Consider the following 13,840-nt stretch of genomic DNA (forward strand, 5'->3'; position numbering starts at 1 on the left):
AAGTGTATTCCTGGATATGACTATCTTAAAACATTTACTTTTTCCTAGTTATAAAGTATGTTTATTCCTCTTGAAATATATCATGAGTTATCACAACCATTTAATTTATGAAGGAAGGCATAAGAGACTGCAACTTTATGAATATTAGGCAATGCTTATCTACATTTACCAAATCACAGATAATATAGCAAATGTCATTTCTTCCTCGAGAAAAGTGATGAACTGTAACAAAGAGAAGGGTCCATCTCCTCTCCTTAGATAGATATGCTCATTATTGGAATTGGGTAGCCGCGGTGACCCCAGGGCTACCAACGCCTGACCTGCTGAGGGGCCCCAGGCAGAGCGGAGTGAACAAGGATAGGACATGGTTGGCACCCAGAGCACTGCATACTGGTAGCTAAGGAGGTTGTAGGTCAGAGTTCAAGCCCAAAAAGCAGCCAGGGGAGGAAAAAAAATCTTCTCCAGGGAATTGGGAAAGCAACGCCTCTCTGTGGGGAGTCGCTGATGGTGCTGCCTCACAGTTGGGGCTGAGATTTGATACTACAATTTTCTGGGCTTGCAAGATGCTTATCACTGAGAACCCAGTTGGAGCAGGTGCGAAGCAAATTTTCTGTTGTTAGGAAGGGGCAGGAGCCAAAAGAAAGCTGACAACCGTTTCTTTGATGGTAAGCTGCTCTCAGAGGGCCATGATTCAAGGCTGCAAAAGCGGTTATTAACATCCGGTTTTAATAAAACCATTACTAAAGAAAAGTGAAAATAACCATCGCCAATGCAAAGTCAATGTTTCATACCTCAAATAGAAATGATATTTTATTTCTGATTATATTTGATATCATAAAAATCTTTTGACAGCACATATAATTTGAGTTCAGGCGAAATTTGAGAGGAGAAAGAGATAGAGCTATGATGAACTTCTTAAACATTCCCATAAAACTGCCCAGGGCCTCTACTGTGATGGGAAGCCTCTGTCAGGCTCCCAATCCCCTAGGCCGAAAACCTCAAAACCACCAGGCTCAGTGCCTTTCTTTTCCCAGTTCCTGCATTTGAATGAGTGCCCAGATTCACAAGCTGGTAACTACTTGCTCTCATGCTTTCTGCCCTTTCTCGCGGGCATCCCCTAGTTCAGGGACTGCTGCACGGACACCTTGGCTATTCTCCCCTCACTGCATCCTCCAGCATCGTAGCTCTGATCAGTGCCTCACAGGACAAAAGCTGCTACAGCTCATCACAGCCAGCAAAACACACCCAAACCCTTAAAACAATCCTTTGAGCCCTCTCTTCCCCAATTCCAAACTGTCTCTTCTTTCTCTCTCACTCATATTCCAAAAACACTGAGCATTCATGCGGGGAAGAAGAGCCAGGCAATTAAGACATGGTTCATGCTTCAGAGGAGGAAGACATATCCACAAATGCAAACAGGTCAAGACAGTATCAACTGCTACCTGAACAGCATGAGGTATGGTGTGCCTGTGTGAGAGCAGGGTGCTTAGTTCTTCTTAGGCATCTGAAAAGGCTTCAGAAGAAGGGAGTATTTAGTGGCGTTTGGGCTCAAGCCATTTCTACTACCTAGAATTCCTTCCTTCATTACCTTTCTTCCAACTCCTCAGCAAAAGGGCAAGGGTGGAAATTCTAGGCAGTGAGACTGGGCTGAGCAAATGCTTGAAGCTAAGTTAGCCTAAAGGGTTTTTACAGTCCATCTTAATTTCCTTATCATGGTCCAGATCCACAGTATTATCACCTATTAAATACCAAGTCTACTAGGCCTTCCCTTGTTAAATGAGTTTCCCTTTCCATTCTACCCATCCCTATTTGTAATCAAAATCTTTCAAAGCTTGCTCCAAATGCCACTCCTCACTGAAGCCTTTCCTAATCACCAATGGAATTCAGGCCTCCGTTCTGTGTTCCCACCCATATCACCTATTTCTTATATCACTTATACAAAAGACTCTGATGAAAGGTCCAATATCTTGGAACTTCCACTGCTCAATTCTGGGACAGTACAAAATGGAAAAATAATAATAATATACTACATTAAATGTCTGGGTATTTGTTCTTTTTAGATATATATAACTGCAGAATGTATTTTGACATATGATACATACATGAAGTAAAACTTCCCATTCTTGGGGTTGTACATGAGGTGGAGTTACACTGGTCCTATATCCATATATGAACATGTGAAAATAATGTCTAATTCATTCTAGTGTCTTTCCTATTCCCATTCCCTCTCCCTTCCCTTTATTATATTTTGTACATTGAATTTCTTGAACACTCAATTCCTTGAGTATCTGACACTGGACAAATAAAGGGCAAGAAGGGAAAATTTGTCTTGAAGAATAATTGGTAATATGTAACACATTATAAATGAAGAGAAAAAATCACTATTTTAAGCCATTAGAATAATTACCAATTGAGACCAGAAGCAAGTAATGGATACTAAAACCATCCAGTGATCATTTGGAACAAAATATCTACATATTTTTCTTAAACTCTGTCCCTTGTTGTTAGTTGTCACTCTCTTTAAAGGAGATTAAAGAGATGGTAAATGCAATGTATAATTCTGGATAAGGTTGAAAAACTGTTGTTAAGATAATATTGTCATCATATAAGCAAGAGGATCTAAGCTGGTAAACCCAGGATTGCTTTTATTAAAATGAGAGGGAAAAGAAACTTACACTAAATCCCAGTCACCAAGGGTCAGATAAAATATCCAGATGACATTTATTTTACCAGGAGAATTTTTCAGAATACCTTGTTTCATTCCTCAAGCAAATGTAGTCCCAGTAACGATTGTTATTATCATAAAAAACAAACTTTTCTCCTTCCTCCTATATTCATTCATTAACTCACAAATGACTATGTGCCTGCTGTGTACCACACAGGATCCTAGAAACTGAGACACAATCAGTGAACCAGAGAAGCCTCTGTTCTTATGAAGCTTCCATTCTAACATCTAGAGACAGAAACAAATCAGAATTTAGAGCATGTCAAGTGGTCATAAGTTCTAAGGATGAAAAATGAAGAAGAGAGAGGAGGAAGGCAAAGGTGGAAGTGACTTTCTGACCAGGGAAGGTCAGATCACCCAGAATTTGGAGGCATTTCCAAGGACTTGGTCTTTTGTTGTGTAGGAGGAGAAGCATGATGGATTTTGAGCAATGCAGCAACATAGTCTTGGGTGTTAAAAGGAGCCCTCTGACTGCTGTGTGGAAAGTAGACACAACAGAACCAAGAATCACAAAGTGAGAACTGTCTTGTCATTCCGGGTGGGAAATATTGCTCTTGGACTGGGATGGGTACAGTCGAAGTTTCAAGAAAAATGAAGAACTTGGAGCTGACTGGATTCGTTGACCCTTCCAATATGGTATTTGAAAGAGAAGTGTCAAGAAGTAGTCAAATAGTAGCTGGATAAGGGAAGAATGAGGACATAAGATGAGTAAGAACTAGTGACAAAGTGGTGGAATACTTAAATTGTGTATCAGTGGGGTTGTAAGATTTCAAGAGTTGAGGGAGGAGATCAGGGATCTAGGAAGACCAAAGGCAGCAGTCCAGGGAGGATACTTGAAATTGAGACACAGAGATAGATTGGTACCAACAGTAAGGCCTGATGGACTAGCACATTCATCAGCATTGCCTGAGGAGCTTCTTAAAACAGATTCTGGGCCTCAGACCCAGAGTTTGGGGCTTAGTAGCCTGAGATGGAGCATATTTACAACAGGTTGCAGATGATGCTGGTGAGGTTGGTCCAGGGACTACATTTTAAAAATCAGTACTTCAGTACTTCGGGAGTGTGGTCATAAGAGGAGGGGGAAAAGTAAAATGCAAGTCAGTATCTCTGAAGGAAACCAAAGACTCATGACTGAACACTTACAAAAATACCTAAGATTCTAACAAGTAATATTAGAGTGACAGTGAGACAGGAGCTTAGTCTTCAAGGAGTAAAAGGAATGACCTAGTAGACTGTGAAGGACTGCACAAGTAGCACTAGCTGCAGGTGTCCAATGGATGAGCATCAATGTGGAGGATTTTTAAGGGACAAAAGAGAGAAAATGCCATATTTTACTTCATAATTGTGACCACATTAATGCACATCCATGAATTTTCTGTGCATCCTACTCCTACATCAAAGATAGTTTAATAATAAAGATTTTTAATAATGGCATAATTTTTTCAAAAAGTTTTCACATAATGGTTGCATCCTTTCTGAAAAAAAAAAATAAATTGGCATAAAATATACAATGATGACGGAATAAAATATAGGTGGTCCCCAAACAGTAGAGAAATAGAAGGAAGGTGTCAGTAGCACCTCCAAGATACGTGTTAGGAAGGTATGGCAGAGAAAACAGCCAGTACTTGAGAGGACTGCAGGAGAAGCTAGGAGCCCTTGGGAGATCAGGTTTCCCTAATAAAGCAAGAAAGCAATATTTGGAAAAATGGTTGAAAACATAGTAGATTTTGCTAATAATGGACCATTCATTCCAGAGGGTAGAGTAAAATGGTGTCTGAAGCTGAAGACAGCAGGGATGATGTCAGTTGAGGCTTAGAGGAATTGGGGGCAGATGATCAAGAGCTTTGGGCAGTGACATGGTGCGCCAGGAATGAGAGTGACTTGCAGCAGTTAGGGTTGGAGAAGATGGCAGGAGGGTGGGGTCTCCCCAGGCACACAGAGCTCTAAGAACTTACACCTGGGGAGGGGGCACATTACCCAGAGGGGGAGGATCATCAAAGACATTTCCCTTTTCAGTCTGGACAGTGTCTGAATCTGAAGTCAGATTGTATGAGGTCCTAGGCTTCCCTCACTCTTCACCAAGTGACCTCAGTGCAAACGTTCCATATCTGAGAACCACATGCTTGACTGTTTGCTATGCAGGGTAAAGCATAAACCAGTTACAAAATCCAAAATCTCCTCATTCAGCCCATTCTCTGATATCTAGTTTCCGTCTCAGAAATAACCATGGATAATACTTTGTATATCCTTCCAGAAATATTCTATACATATGCCAACATGCATATATATATTCTGTGTTTTTTCATAGCCACATCTCTATACACCATGCTATGTCCTGCTTCTTCCTTTTACAAAGCAATATCATAGAGGATGTAAATGTATTGAACTGGGCCTTTAGTAAGGCTATAGAGGGTAGCAATGACAGAACATAGTGGACAGGGAAGGCAAATCCATACCTAGATTAACCAGTCATAGCAGCAAGGACAAACCACTGACCTTCCACAATAGAGGGAATCCAATGTAATCAGCCTGCCAACAAATCACTGGCTAACCTGGGGATGGGGTGCCATATCCGGGGCTCAAGTTTGATCTGTTGGTGGATAAGCTCTTGGTAATGGAGATAGTCCAATCAATCCTGATGAGCAGAAGTGCTTATTGTAAAAACCACATATTTCTCCTATCCCTGCACCAATGTCACTTCATTCATGCAATCACTATGCAAGCCCTGGGGCTGCTCTGCAATGACACTGGTTGATATCTGTACAATGGGATATCTTGTGAATTTCCTCCTCTGAATGAAATCTCCTTGGTGAGCTTTTACATAAAACATCCATCTCCTCATATTCTATTATTTTCTGTGAAGGTATACTGTCCACCTTATATCCTTGTCACCAACCTTCTTCTTCCAAGACCCTGACGAGGGCCAAGCTCTTACCACTCCCCAGGCGTCAATGCACATCAAACCCTCTGCCTGTTACTACTTGACTTCTAGCATCAACTGTGTGGCATCCTGCCACTCAGAAAGATTTTCTTTCCCTATCTTTTAGGAACACTCTTGAGTAGGACTACAATGTTTTGATAGCTCATTTTTGTTTTATCATGGAGAACTGTCTCTAACCTAGGTCCCTTTATTTTCCTTCAGAACTCTGGTAATAGAAAATTTTCACCAGCCTGCATATATGGTGTGAAGACAAAAAAAAATAATGCCACACCCATATATTTGATATATTAGACTCTCATTTTTATTACCTACATGAAACACTCTTCTACCTAAAATAGCTAGAACATTTTATGTTCTATTCAACTGAAAACTGACTGACCCATATGTATAATGGACATCTCAAACTTGACATATTCAAAAGTAAAATTTTGATTTTTCTCATTAAACCTGGCCTGTCTACCCACAGTCGTTCCCAATCTCACTCAATGAAAACTTCTTCCTTCTACTTGCTCTGATCAGAAACTTGTTTTATTTTAAAAATAATAATTAAAGCTAAAAAAAAACTAAGCAGTTATCATGCCTTTTTAATATGTATCTGAGTAGCTAAATAGCACCAGTTGCAGAAACCACATTCTTCTTCATAGAAAAATCACACCAATTTAGATAAAACATTCAAACTAGAAATCCCCATATTGTTGCCCCTAATTAGATAATTATTTCAGGCAAAGATAACCAATGTATCTTAAAACTATTAACTGAAACATTTATTGAGAACTAAATATTCTGTGAACCCTAAGTACTGCTCAATAGTTACTAGTTTCAAATGTTAACATTACAATGGAAGGATCAGGTTGTCCCCTCTCTGATTCAGGAAGCAATTTTAGTCTCATTAACAATGGGATAGTTACCATTAAGTGTCACTTTACATGTACATGAAGTACACAGTACTACTTGTGATATATTCTAACTCAAAATGTCCCACATGAACCTTATTGAGCCTTTAGGCTGAAAATTCAGTTTGTAGGAAATACAGGAAATAGAACAAGTTAAATGATGCCATAAATAAGTAATTAGTGACATAGCAGTACTGCTTAAAGTGTGGTGTTCAGAATGACAACCCAGCATCACTCAGCAGCTCCTTAGAAAGAGGTATGCTACATCAGTGACTTGTTTTTTTAGACTGGGGACCAGGATTTCATGTTTAAATAGGATTTCCAAGAGACTTGCATGTACACTAGAGCTTGCAAATTAACCTGGTCTCTTCTGTAAGTCCATGTCAGAAAAAGACAAATGAGAAAGGAAATGTTATAATGTTGTAGTTTAAGTATATTAATTAAATGATTCTTTTGGTTGGTACAAATTAGTTCTAAAAGACATTATAGAAACCCTAGGAAATTTGAGTATGAACCAGGGATTAGATGATGAGCAATTTTTGTTCATTCATTTGGTAGGATAATGATAGTTATTTGTAAAATGTTTTTAAAGAAGCATATTGGAATATTTCTGAAAGAAATATGTCTGCAATTCACTTTTGAACACATTGACATAATATAACGTATAAAGCAAATATGGAAAAATGATGTTAAGACCTACAGAATCAAAGTGACAAATATAGGTACCTATTGTAACATTATGTATTTTCTATATGTTTAACAATTTTCATTACAAAATTTAAAAAAATCTTGACTGGACACTATGGCACATACCTGTAATCCCAGCAACTCAGGAGGCTGAGGCAGGATTGTGAGTTCAAAACCAGCTTTGGCAATGGCGAGGAGCTAAGCAACTCAGTGAGATGTTGTCTCTAAATAAAATAGGAATAGGGATGTGACTCAGTGGCTGAGTGCCCCTGAGTTCAATTCCCAGTACCCTACCTCAGCAAAAAAAAATTGACACTATCCTTGACTTTTTTTACACTTAATAGCCCTCCATATGAGTAAATGCAGCTGACTGTAACTTCAGATGCAAGGCAGAGTCCACTCAATTCTCACCAACCTCTCCTACTCCCACAGTAATTTCTGTCACCATCACTTGCCTGGATTATTCCAGTTTCCACCTAACTTGCCTCCTGCTTCAATCTAGTCATTCACTCACATATTCTACTCCACACTCAGCAGCCAGAATTTCCATTTGAAAATGGATGTATGTCACTCTTTTGTTCAAAACCACCAAGTGACTTCCCATTTTTCTCAGAATGAAAATCAAGAACTGAACAAAGCTTGCAAGGGCCTTTATGACCCACTCTCAGCCACCTCTGTGAGCTCTGGGCCCAGTGCTGACTCCCCTCTGAACCTGAACTTCTTGCTCATTTCTATATATTTCCTATTTCCTCTGCTTGGAGCATTTTGTCCTCAGATATCCACAGAACTCCCTTTTCCAACTACTCTCAGTATTCTTCTAAAATTTTGCATTCAATGAAGACTTCCTTGTTCACTCTGTCCACAATAGCAAATAAATTCATCCTACGGTCTGGTGGTACACATCATCATTTCCAGAAATAAATTTATTTGATCTTTTTAAATTCTTCTTCTACCACTATGACATAAGCTACTTGCAGCCAAGAACTTTATGATTTGCTTTCTGCCGTATTTACTAGAATAGTATCTGGCATATGGTAGATGCCCAATAAATATACATACTAAATTAGCATTCTTGTAAAGAATAAAATATAAGGAAAAAAATCATGAAACTGCAGTTAGAATTGCATTAGAGAAACTAAGAACTGAATACTGAAAAACAATTTAATTCAGAAAGTTTTTATCTTTAAATCACCATAATATAAAGTAAATCCAAAATCATAAAGCCCTTATATTAATTTCTAAGATTAAAAAAAAAACTAAGGTAAATAATGAAGAATCAAAGATTTATCAAAAGTAGGTTTTGTGATAGACATCTTAATCCTTTAGAAGAAACATTTAGCATAGAAAAGCTAACCACCACTTTTTGCTACTAAGTTAAGCTTTTAAAAAAGTAATTTGATCCCTATCTCCTGCCTACTCCCTGCATTTACAATCTTAAAGTCAGTAGAACAAATTATAATTAAGAGCTGGCAAAATCTTTTCTAAATTAAATTTCTAAATTAAATTTAGAGCTGTGCTGAAAATAAATACTGAGCCTTTTGCTCAGAACTTAAATCAGTTTGCCTTCCAGAAACAAATTATCAGTTATAATAAAACTCAGTCAACCTGAAAACAACAGCCTTTATTCTACATGACACTAGCTGGTTTTGAAAAGCAACCTCAATTTTCTTATCCTGGCCTAGAGCCCCATCCGGCATTCAAGCTCCCTCATTGCAGAAGAGAAAGGAAAACGCAAAGAAGCAGGTGACTGAGGGGTGAAGGGCCACAGAGGAAGCCAAGATTGCACTCAACACTAGAAAGTGCCAGGTGATTCTGTAAACCTCTCATGAAGAGAACCAAAACAACAAGAAAAGCATTCAGAGAATTTGAGAACCAGGTTAGGAGGGTTAGAAAGAGAAGAAAATTCTTGAAGTTTTAAGAAAATGAATTAATTGTTAGATAAAGAAGACTTTTTAAAATGAGAAAATAAACATGTACATCCCAGTCCCTTAACAAAACAGAAACATTTCCATGCAACATAGAAATACAATACACTTTGAGGACTTATAGAAAGTCATCAGTTGCAAAGAACTTGAAAAATATGTTTAGAATGCAGTAACACCAGCTGTCTGATCACCATGACCTTGCTTTCCTTGCATCCAATTATGACAAACTGTTTAATATAAAAGCTACAGTGAGACACTTAAATCCCCAAACTTCTTGAAAAATGCATTTCAAAGTGGCAATGATCATTTAATCATAAGTTTACAACACTGTAATCATCTCCCAAATATATAATCCAAGATTTAAATATAAGTATGATTCAACATTAATATGCAACTGACTCAGTCCTCAGTCCTTTGGTAACCTCTCGATTCTTACTCTAGAGTAGAGACCTTTTTAGCACGCCAGTTTGCAATGAACCAGCAAAGTAAAACAGAATGGCCAACTGTTCCTCTGTTAGTAACAAATGTGCTAATATGTACTAGTTTAAACTTGATTTATCAGTGAGTCAATGAACCATGAAGGGTGGGGGTTAATCGGGGTGTACTCCAAACAAAGGCTCCTGAGAGCTGTAGGGACGCCACTCCCAGGCTCACATCTGTGCTGTTCTGAGTGCAGCACGAGGGAAATGGCTTGGTGTTCATCAAAGTTAAGAGCCCAGAACCTTGCCACAGCCTTGTGTGCATTCTCAACTATTTCACACAGAAAGGCAACGAAAGGGTTGCAAAGATAAAACCCAAACACAAGAAACTCCTCAGTTAACCGTAACTCTCAGGAGCTATTAATATTAAACTATGCCCTGTTAATGTGTAACAGTGATGGTAAAAGCCTTTCACACATAAGATTTGACAACTTTCCAGACAAGCTCAGAGTTGCACATATTTTATCTTGGGCCATTTATACTAAAATGCATCATTTTTGTTTTATTGCCAACAAAAGTTTATGTTGGTAATCTTTACATGTACAGATGGAAATAATTTGAATGCCTAGCCTACTTAAAACCTAAACAAAACCTTGTAACTTTTATATTCACTTGCAGTTTGCCCATGTAAACAAGTCTTCATTTCTAACAGCTAAAACTGAGTGAAAACCAGTTAGTAGTTCAACATTTAAATAATAAAGGAGCAAAGACTAGTTTGAGAGCAAGAGTAAAAAAGCAGTAGAGGGCAAAGAGAAAATTCCTCCAAACACATCATTCGCTTATTTTTATCATTTTAAAAAATCAATATCGTGAATTTTCCTGCTTTGGGAAATTGTTATGGAGTAAACCTATTTAAGTATATCATTTTTCCCAAAACAAATTTCAGAATGAAAATTCAAATGAAAAGAAATTTATGCAGCTGACTTTAGGAAGATTTTTTTTCTCCCTACTCTACTTAAAAGTCAACTATAGGATTAGTTTGAATAATAAGCATTTAAATATAAATTAGTTTCACAGCAATCTAATTTGATGACATAATTGTATATTTAATCACCTGCTAACTAGGAAACTATAAAATATTGCAGTTAATTCCATGAACATGTTTTAATTTAATGTTTTTATCTAGTAAGAATGCTTTTTCAACATATCCTCTCAGGATCATAAATATCTAGAAACTTTTACATAGAGAAGATTTTAGTTATCTACAAGACCTCAAGAAAAACATAAGTTATGTTGATAGCATTTCAAAAACAAATGTTCCATTAAAAAATGAAGATTCTTGGAAAGATTTGTGTAACATAATATATGATAAAGATTAATTACTGAGAATTTTAAGTTCATTGTTCAATTAAAGAGGTGTACATTCTTATATGACAAGTCACACTTGAATGAAGGTTAATGTTGATACATTATCAACATCTACATTTTGGCACTTACTGTGATTGAAATAACATCATCAAGAAAGAACCCTAAAGCTACAGAAGTACATTTATAGTATTTTGTTATTATTACTATATCTCTAAAATATACTTTTGTTGCTATTTAACTGTTTTTCAGGCTATATCATGATTTTAAAAACTATACCATATGAGAGAATATGAATTAACAGGTCATGTTGCCATGTTTTAAAAAGTCCTAGCAAAAACAGTTTCATATATTTTTGATATTTTACTTATATTCTAAGTTATAAATGTAAAAAACATCTTGAATCAAGCAATAGTTTTACATATGGGAAGTATAGCACAGAGAAATTAGATGTGAATGAATATTTAATAAAGAAAAAATTGGAACTAAAAGAGAATATACCCTTTTTCATGCACTCATGGTACATTCACAGAATAAGTGGTAATTTATTAGGTCATACCAACCATGAGGCAATAAATCCAGAGATTAAATGCAAAAATGTAGGGAAGGGGAAGGATATACTTGGAAACTTAAACTACTGTCACACAATTTCTGGGTGTATGGTGAAATACAAACAAAAATATAGAATTTCTAAGATCATAACAAAAATTCCTCATTTTGGAACCTATGAGATATGTTTGAAATAATGATTACAAGAAAAGACAGTCTTCAACATCTTCGTCAGTGAAAATAAATTTCCAAATTCAAAAGTTAGATAAGGAACAGCAAAATAAACCAAAATACCATAGAATGTCAAACATAAAGATGAAAGCAGAAGTTAATCATAGGTTATCCATTGGTTAAAAACTAAAAAGTTCTAGTTCTTGGTAGAAAAAAATAGACAAACCATTAATTAATTTGGTCACTAAAAAAAGGGGAGAAGCACAAATATGCAACAAAATAATTGATAAGGGGAAATTTTCTAGTGATAAAGGAAACTTAAAAACAAATGACTAAACTTCTATGTAAATAAACTTTGAAAATGAGGTGAAGTGAACAATTTCTTAGGAAAATTTAACTTACGTGAGTTGATGAGGTGCCTTTAAAAAAGGTCAATTTTCATAAAATAAAAATAATAAGTTTTTAAAAAATCTACCATACAGAAAGCACCTGGCAGAGATGGTTCTGCAGGAGTACTGTGGTGAACTTTGGTAGCACCGGTTGCCCCAAGGATGTAAAAACTGATCCGGAGCATAAAAACAAAGGAGAACTTCCAAGCCCTTATTAGCAAAGCAAGTATAGAATTGATACCTAACTGAAGAAGAGCACCAAGCGCACACATTTGACAAACTCAACATACATTGCTGGTCAACTCTCAAGATTTCAGGAAGGGACGGACTACAGTAATGTGAATTTGTCCTGCAGCCCTCACCACACCAAACAATGCAGAAACACTAGAAGTATGACCACTCATTTGCAAGAAGGCAAGGATGTTTATTATCCTCGACAATACTTCGTGCCATGGGAGGTTTGGGCAAACCCATGTGTTAAAGGATTGGGAGGTAGAAGAATATTTCAGAGGATGGGCCTTGTAAGAGGTCTTTAGGTCACTGGGGGAATGCCCTTCAGGGGGATTGTAAGACTCCAGTAACTTCCTTTCTCCCTTTTGTGATCCCTCTCCATGAGATGAGCAATTTAGTTCTGCCACATGCTCCCCCATGATGTGTTGTCTTGCTATGGATTGGTGATGAGGCCAACTGATCATAGGCTGAAACCTCCAAAACTGTGAAGAATAAATTTTCTTTTCTTTATAAGTTGATTATCTCAGGTGGTCTGTTATAGTAACAGCTGACTAGCATAAGGTATAAGAGCTTGAAAAGAAGTAAGGCATTTCTATACACAGATGAAATATTATACCTGAAAAATCTTAGAGATCAATTATGATATCAAGTAACAGTGAAAGAATTTAGCAGCTTTGTAGCATATAAGATGCAAAATTCAATTGCCTACATATACACATAATGACCAGCTAGGAAGTATAATGAAAGAGAAAACTCCATTCACACAATAAAATACTTAATAAAAAAAAAAGTAAAGAATTTGTGGTTAAGTCTAACAATATTCAAATATACATAAGGAAAACTACAGAACACCATGAATATGCAAAAATACACTTCAACAATAAAGAAAGATATCTATTATCTTTGGCTAGATATTCTCAACATCAAAACATAGGTTCTTCCAAGTGTGATGTGTTCTCAATTAAAATACTAAGTTTTGTTTCTAGATCTAGATAAGTTGATACTAAAGTATATTTAAAAATGAACCTGCAAAAATGAGCATAAAGCACTATAAAAACTGAGAGGAACTAGTCCTACCAAATATTACCACACTACACATTGGGAAACGAAGAGTAGACCAATGGAATAAAATAGAAAGCCCATAAATAGACCCATCTATGCATGGTAATTAAGAGTATGTATGATAATGGGAGTATCTCAAAACTCTAGGACAAAGATAGACCTTATAAATTTTATTTTTTAATTTACTGATCATAGGCTGAAACCTCCAAAACTGTGAAGAATAAATTTTCTTTTCTTTATAAGTTGATTATCTCAGGTATTCTGTTATAGTAACAGCTGACTAGCATAAGGTATAAGAGCTTGAAAAGAAGTAAGGCATTTCTATACACAGATGAAATAGTATACTATTCAAATAGTATAAATTTGTAATGTTGTTTTGAAAGATGAATACACCAAGGACTGCTAAATTGACCTAATTATCTTAAGAATATGTTCATTTTCGTAATGGAAACACTTAAAATCAATTTTCTTGGCAGCTTTAAG

General features: G+C 36.6%; 1 protein-coding gene across 2 annotated transcripts in view; it reads right to left on the reverse strand.

The window, feature by feature from the left end:
• Positions 1 to 13,840, reverse strand: part of Cerkl (ceramide kinase like) — a 134,516-nt gene that overhangs the window by 58,064 nt on the left and 62,612 nt on the right. The gene's annotated exons all lie outside the window — the stretch shown is intronic.

This window comes from Sciurus carolinensis, chromosome 3, assembly GCF_902686445.1.
Source record: "Sciurus carolinensis chromosome 3, mSciCar1.2, whole genome shotgun sequence".
NCBI classification, from domain to species: Eukaryota; Metazoa; Chordata; class Mammalia; order Rodentia; family Sciuridae; genus Sciurus; species Sciurus carolinensis.